Raw genomic sequence first — 7,099 nt, 5'->3', positions numbered from 1 at the left:
ACTCCCATGGGCTAATCCAGGATTCTACTACTATTACCACCAACTGAATGGCTGCTTCAATTTAAAAAATTTTAATTGGTAATAAATATGGGCATGCCTTTATGTATTCGTCAGCCATTCAGAGTTCCCTTCCGTGAAGTTTTTATTTCCACAACCTTGTGTGATTTGTGATTGGTTGTCTATATTTGCTAAAATTCCTTATAGCTTATATTTTTATGTACTATATATTGGGTCCTGGTGTGGTGCCATAGGATAAGCTCTGGACCGCTAACTCCCAGGTTGGCAGTTCAGCCCACTAGCTGCTCCTTGAAGACCCTATACAGGGTTGCTGTGAGTCAGAACTGACTCGACGGCACTTAACATCTTAACAACATATATTGGCCTATCTTTCTATTTGATATCACTCTTAAATTTCTCATTTATATCATTAAGTGAATGGGAATATCTAATCCTTTAATGTTAAATCTATACATTTTTTTACTTAAGAGGCTGAGTGTGGGGGGGTCTTAAGAAATCTTCTTCCACCAAAGCTCACAAAGATATTCTCTCATTTTGATTAGCTTCATTTTTTTCTACATATAGCTTGACTTTTCATCCGCCAATGAGCTAGTAACAGTGTCATACCATTTACCTTTCCATATGTCTCATGGAGTCCTGGTGTGGTACTGTAGGTTAATGCACTGGACCACTAGGTCAGTGTGAACCACAATTCCGGCGGTTTAAACTTACCAGTCGTTCTCAGAAATGATATACAGCGGTTCTATGAGTGGGCGCCTACTTGATGGCACTTAACAACATATATCTTCCAGCCTTCTCCTAGATTAATTTTTTTCTGTTTTTGCTAGAAAATTTCCTCCAAAAAATACTTTGAAATTGAGTATTGTTGTTGTTGTTAAGTGCCATCGAGTCGGGTCCGACCCATAGCGACCCTGTACAGGGTTTCCGAGGGTGTAAATCTTTACGGGAGTAGAAAGCCTCATCTTTCTCCCGCGGAGCGGCTGGTAGTTTCCAACCGCCGACCTTAAGGTTCGCAGCCCGATTCGTAACCACTACGCTACCAGAGCTCCTAAGCTACAGAATTGAAATGAAGTACATTACACACATTTGTTGTTGGTAAGTGCCAGAAGCAACTTGTGGGTTTAAACTGCCAACCTTTTCTGTTAGCAATCCACTGTTTATTACAGTGCCACACCAGGGCACCATTACATGAAATAACATGAATAAATTTCTCAACCCAACTATTAAGTGAAAGAAAACAGACAGTATAATGACACACTCTGTGATGCTATACGTAGTTCAAAAGCAGGCAAGCTTAGTCTATGGTGTTAGAAGTAGGACAGTTGTTACCAACAGCAGAAGTGTTGTAGTGACAGGAAAGTTAAGGTTCTCGATATATTCACTCTCTGACAACTCAAATCACACAGATGTATACACGTTCCTCTAAGAATTGCTGTTATTGTTATGTGCAGTTGAGTTGGTTTCAACTCATAGTGACCCTTTATAGGGTTCTCAAGAAGCAGCTGGTGGGTTTGAACTGTTAACCTTGTGGGTTGCAGTCTAGTACTGATCCTACATGCAGCACCAGTAGTCCTTCCTCTATGAATTGTTGTTGTTGTTGTTAAGTGCCGTCGAGTCGCTTCTGACTCATATATTGACTACATGCCATGCTGTGCTGTGAAGCCTGGAGAAGTGAATGTACAGGTCCTTACAGAAAAAGCTTTCCCAACAGCCTATTAACTAAACCAAATCCACTGCCATTAGGCTGATTCCGACTCATATTGACCTTACAGAACTGCTCCTTAGGAGTTTGTTGTTGTTATTATATGCCGTGCAGTCGGTTCCGACTCATAGCAACTCTATACAGGGTTTCCGAGGTTGTAAATCTTTACGGGAGCAGAAAGCCTCATCTTTCTCCCACGGAACAGCTGGTAGTTTCGAACTGTTAACCTTGCGGTTCACAGCCCGATTCGTAACCTTAGGGGTTGAGAGACTGTAAATCTTAGGTGAGCAGACTGCCTTATCTTTCTACCAAGGAGAAAAGAACCGTTGACCTTGGGATTAGCAGCCCAACTCAACCCACAGAGCCACCAAGGCTGGTTTGTTTTTTGTTTTTGACCTTCTAAAGTGACACCAGTTAGAGGGTCCCAAACCCGAAACCAAACCCAGAAGGCAGTGGCAGAAAACAGAAAAGACTTCAGGAGATGGACATTTTATTGATACCCATTTATTTGTTTGTTTGTTTTTTAAATGTGCCTAGAACTCCGGAACTTTGCAACAATAAGAGTCGTCATCCTTAGCGCAGCTGAAGGAAAAAGGTCACATCATGAAAAGAGAGATCATACGGAATTATTGCTTGAAGATATAAACGAATTTTGGATAGAAATAATAAAAGTATTTTTGTTTGTAAGTGTCCAATGCCTAAATGACTCAAAGAGGAAAAAGAAAAAGCAATTCTATTCATTTCTCAAAAAAGATTTCCAGTTTGCCTGTTCACTTTGTGATTAACTACCTTTCCAAACGCTCACGCAGTTATTTCAACATTTTCCCTACCTGCAACTTTCCATTTTCTGTCTCTATCCCACGTCAAGATTTACACCCTCGGAAATCCTCTACAGGGTCGCTATGGGTCAGAAATGACTCAACGGCACTTAACAACAACAACAAATCCTACAAACAGCGAAAATGAAAACCATTTCAAAGATAGGCAAGGATTAGTAATAGTTGTTGTGATTGTGAGTCATGGAGTCGGTTCCGAGAGCTCTTTTAGTAAGCATTGTTAAACGTTCCATTGAGGCTGTTCTTTTGGGGGTGGATCTCCAGCGTCACGATTGCTTTAGAAACATACATTCCCCAGCTGAGAGCTACAGAACAGCCTGGACTAGTGCTAAAGCTGCAACTGCCAACTGCGCGCGTCCAGAAGTGGAGATGCAGAGGGGACTGAATAGGGTGAGGTATTCCGGGCCCGGGAGAAGGGTGACGATCTCCAGCCAGTGTCCCTGAGCCGGCTGGGGTGGGGGAAGAGGTGGGACGACGTAGGAAATTCTCGGAGCTTGGTTCTCTGGGTCCTCCAGCCAGGAGCTTCGTCGGTGGCGGCGGCGGTCGGGGAGAGTTGATTTGCCTTCTAAAGGAAGGTTTACAGGTCATTCTGTTTGAGATTGCTGTCCAAATTCTCGGGGGTGGGGAGCGGGGAGAATGCCACCCGACTAGGACTCGGTGGATGCTTCCCCCAAGATCTTTGTTATTCTGCAAGAGGGACTGTGCTGTGGGGGAGACGCCGAGTACTGTTGGGAGGCTGGTGCGCTGCTCAGCAACCCAATTGAGCTCAGAAAATGGCATCCTATTTTAAGCTGCCACAAGAAGTAGACGACAGGGTGCCTCAGTGTTGTCACCAAGGGCCAGGGGTGAAGCGCATCCACCATTCAAGACTTGCTCTTCCCTGGAGAGAAAGCTCCCTCCTTGGTGTACTTGCCTTTCTCCCTCCTTTTTGCCTTAGGGTGCCAGAATGGTGGCTGGGGACTGAGTGTCTACAGGTGCTAGAAACTCATAATTTTCACAAATGACCGTCTGAATAGAAAATTATTATTCCACTTTACAAATAAACAGGCAGAAAAATTCATGTTTTCCCATGTCCATACGACTACATCTGGTGGGGTCAGGATTTGAACATGAAAACTTTCAGTGGCAAGAGGTAGTAGTAACAGGGCAATGGAGTCACCAGGTTGGCAGTTGTGTGGTAAGACCGGGCCTCTGTAGATCCTGGCTCTGTTGGGTTATTACTGGATTCTGTGTTTTTGTGATCGCATCCCAGGATATAATTATTAGTTTTTAAAGCTGTCTAACCAGCATTGGCATTTACTATATCCTCGGCACTCTATCTACTAAGTGCTTTCAGTGGTTAATTCCTACAATAATAAACATGCATCTCTGGTGGCATAGTGGTTACTAATCAGGCTGTGTTTAAGGTCAGCAGTTCGAAACCACCAGCCGCTTCGCGGGAGAAAGATAAGGCTTTCTGCTCCCGTAAAGATTTACAGCCTCAGAAAACCTGTATAGGGTCGCTATGGGTCGGAACCAACTCGACGGCACTTAACAACAACAACAACATCATTGCCCTAATAACAGCTGCATTTGGTTGTACTTATTTGCATCCGGGTCTATTCTAGGAGTTTTTCATATACTGAAGTCTTTTAGGAGTCCTGGTGTAGTGCTGTGGGTTAATGCGTCAGACTGCAAAGCTAGTTAAACTGCAAGGTTGGCGGTTCAAGTTTACTTGTTCCTCCTCGGAAACCCTATACAGGGTCGCTATGGGTTGGAACCAACTCGATGGCACTTAACAACAACAACAAAGGCTTTTAGTCTTTTTTACCTTAGAGGCGAAACCAATATTCAAAGCCAGTTCTATTTTTATCCCGTGTCTCAAATGTCACGTTTTTTGCCCAAATTCAAAACAGAGTGCATGCTCTTAGCTGACATACAGCATTGCCTCACCGCTGACTCCCTCTACAAAAGAAATGTCCTTGTTTTCAGGCTAGTGGTATCTTCAGCATGGACTAGAGGAAAAGAACTGTATAAAATAAAAATATGCATGTATATATTTAGTAAGGCTTTCCTTCGCATTTAATTTATTCACTGTGTTTCTTCTTTCTTAAATGTTGCTGGCTGCCAGTGCATTGTGTTTTATTTTCTGGCCTGCCTTATTTTCTCATCTGTCTTAAAACACAGATTTTCTTGTGGGAATAAGAACCAAATGCACACTCTGTGCATTTCTTTTCACAGACTTTATTAGAGTCTAGATTTCAACATAACTGGAAATCTAAGTTAAGTGGGACTAGAATGTTATGTGTTTATATCCAAGACTGCCTCAGCTGGGAATGAAACAAACTTGCATGGGTAGGAATACTGAGCCTGAGCAAATATTTGGCCTTAGTTTTGGTGGCTGTGGGTTCCCTCTGTTGGTCTGTTTCTAATTGTTGTAGATGCTGTGTTTATGTGTTAATTTTGGATCTTTCTTCTTTTTGGATATGTGCATTTATTGCAATAAATTGTCCTCTCAGCACCACTTTCGCCATGTCCCAAAGATTTTGGTATGTTGTGTTTTCGTTCTCATTTACTTCTAGGAACTTTGTGAATTCATGTTTAATTTCTTCTACTACCCAGTCATTTTTCAGCAGGGTGTTATTCAGTTTCCATGTATTTGACTTGGTTTCCTTGGTCTTCCTATTGCTGATTTCTAATTTGATAGCACTATGGCCTGAGAAAATGCTTTGTAGTATTTTGATATTTGTAAATTTATGTAGATTTGTTTTGTGGCCTAAAAAATATTCTGGAGAATGTTCCATGGGTGGCCTCAGTTTTCTTACCCACAAAACTAAAAATAGGTGGAGTAATTTCAGTAATACTTAGGTTTGTATTGACTAAGAATATGATCAAGTTGTTCCCTGAATCATTTCAGATTGTTTTATAATTTGTAATGGGTGATAGGAGGGCGAGACATGAGTAAGTGTTGTATATAATCGGTAAATAGCTTGTCAGAACAGCTGAATCAACTCTGACTTCCTAAAGGGCAGTGCTTTTGTTCTGAAATCTACACAGAACCTAGTACTGAACCTAGCTTCAGTAAATTGAGTAAGTAAGTAGCTCTTAGTGGTTGAGGTCACAGATGATACATAAACCTTTTAGAAGTTTTTAGAAAGAAGAAAATTTGTGACCTGGGACCTGCTAAGTTTTGACGCAAATGTCTATAGGAAGATTTATGGTATGGGTAGCTGATAGTGTTCATGATGGCATCAACTAAGTGCTAACAGTTTTCAGTGCTTACTTTCTACCCAATAATTTATATGTCATTCATTGAATCAGATCCATTCAATCAACTTCATTGAATGTATATATAAAATAAGAAATTCTAGAAATAAAAAAATACAGTCTTTGATATAAAAATCACAAAGAGAAGAGTTCAAGAGTTGGCTGGATATGCTTGAAAATTAGTGGATTGAAAGAGAGATTTGAGGAAATTCCTTAGGAGTCATCCCAGAGATATATAGTAAAGGTGTAAAGAAGTTAGGGAGAATGAGGTCCTCCCTCCAATGGTGTTGGTTGGTTGTTGTTGGTGTGTCATAGAGTCTGTTCTGACTCATAATGACCCTCTACAGGGTTTCTGAGGCCATAAATCTTTATAGGTGCAGAAAACCTTGAGCTTTTTAAGGCAGAATGGCTGGTAGTTTCTAACTACTGACCTTGAGGTTAACAGCCTGACTCATAATCACTAAGCTACCAGACTTCCAATTGTTGTTGCTGTTAAGTGCCATTGAGTCGATTCTGACCCATAGCGACCCTGTATAGGGTTTCTAAGGAGCAGCTGGTGAGCTTGAATCACCACCAACCTTGCAGTTCAAATGACTTTGCAGTCTGATGCCTTGGCCCACAGCGCCACACCAGGACTCCATACTTCCAATAGGAAGTCTCAAAAGAGAGGGTAGAGAGAATGGGGAAGATGCAGTGTTTGAAAAGGTTATAATTAAGAATTTTTCACAATTGATAAAGGACAAGTGCCCTTAAAATTAAAGGCATTTTGAGTCTGCAAAAGCAAAAATAAAAGCAAGTCGGAATTTAGACACCTTATTGTATTTGTTGTTGTTGTTATTGTGAAGTGCTGTCGAGTCAGTTCTGACCCATAGCGACTCTGTATAGGGTTTCTGAGGAGTAACTAGTGAGCTTGAACCACTGAACTTACAGTTCAAAGTGATTTTACAGTCTGGTACATTAACTCCCAATGCCACACCAGGTCTCTGATTTTCCTCAGAAATATTAAATGCTGCATACACAAAATAGGCAGTTTTCTTATATTGGCATAACAACTAGAATTAACAACAGGCTTTTCATCAGCAATGATATTATATTTCAAAATCAGTGAAAAACAAATGCTGAAATAGGTATTAAAGTAGAATTCTATGTCCAGATAAAGAATCATAAAAAAACTACAAAATGCTGAAAGAAAACTACTGTAAGTTTCCTTCCAGAAGAAGGAAATAGATCCAGAAAGAATGAGTGGAATGTAGGAAGCAAACTAGAAAAAAGTGTTGTTGTTGTTGTTGTTGTTGTT

The sequence above is a fragment of the Chrysochloris asiatica genome, unplaced genomic scaffold (genome assembly GCF_000296735.1).
Source record: "Chrysochloris asiatica unplaced genomic scaffold, ChrAsi1.0 scaffold00061, whole genome shotgun sequence".
NCBI classification, from domain to species: Eukaryota; Metazoa; Chordata; class Mammalia; order Afrosoricida; family Chrysochloridae; genus Chrysochloris; species Chrysochloris asiatica.
Note: the sequence above shows the minus strand (reverse complement) of the source record.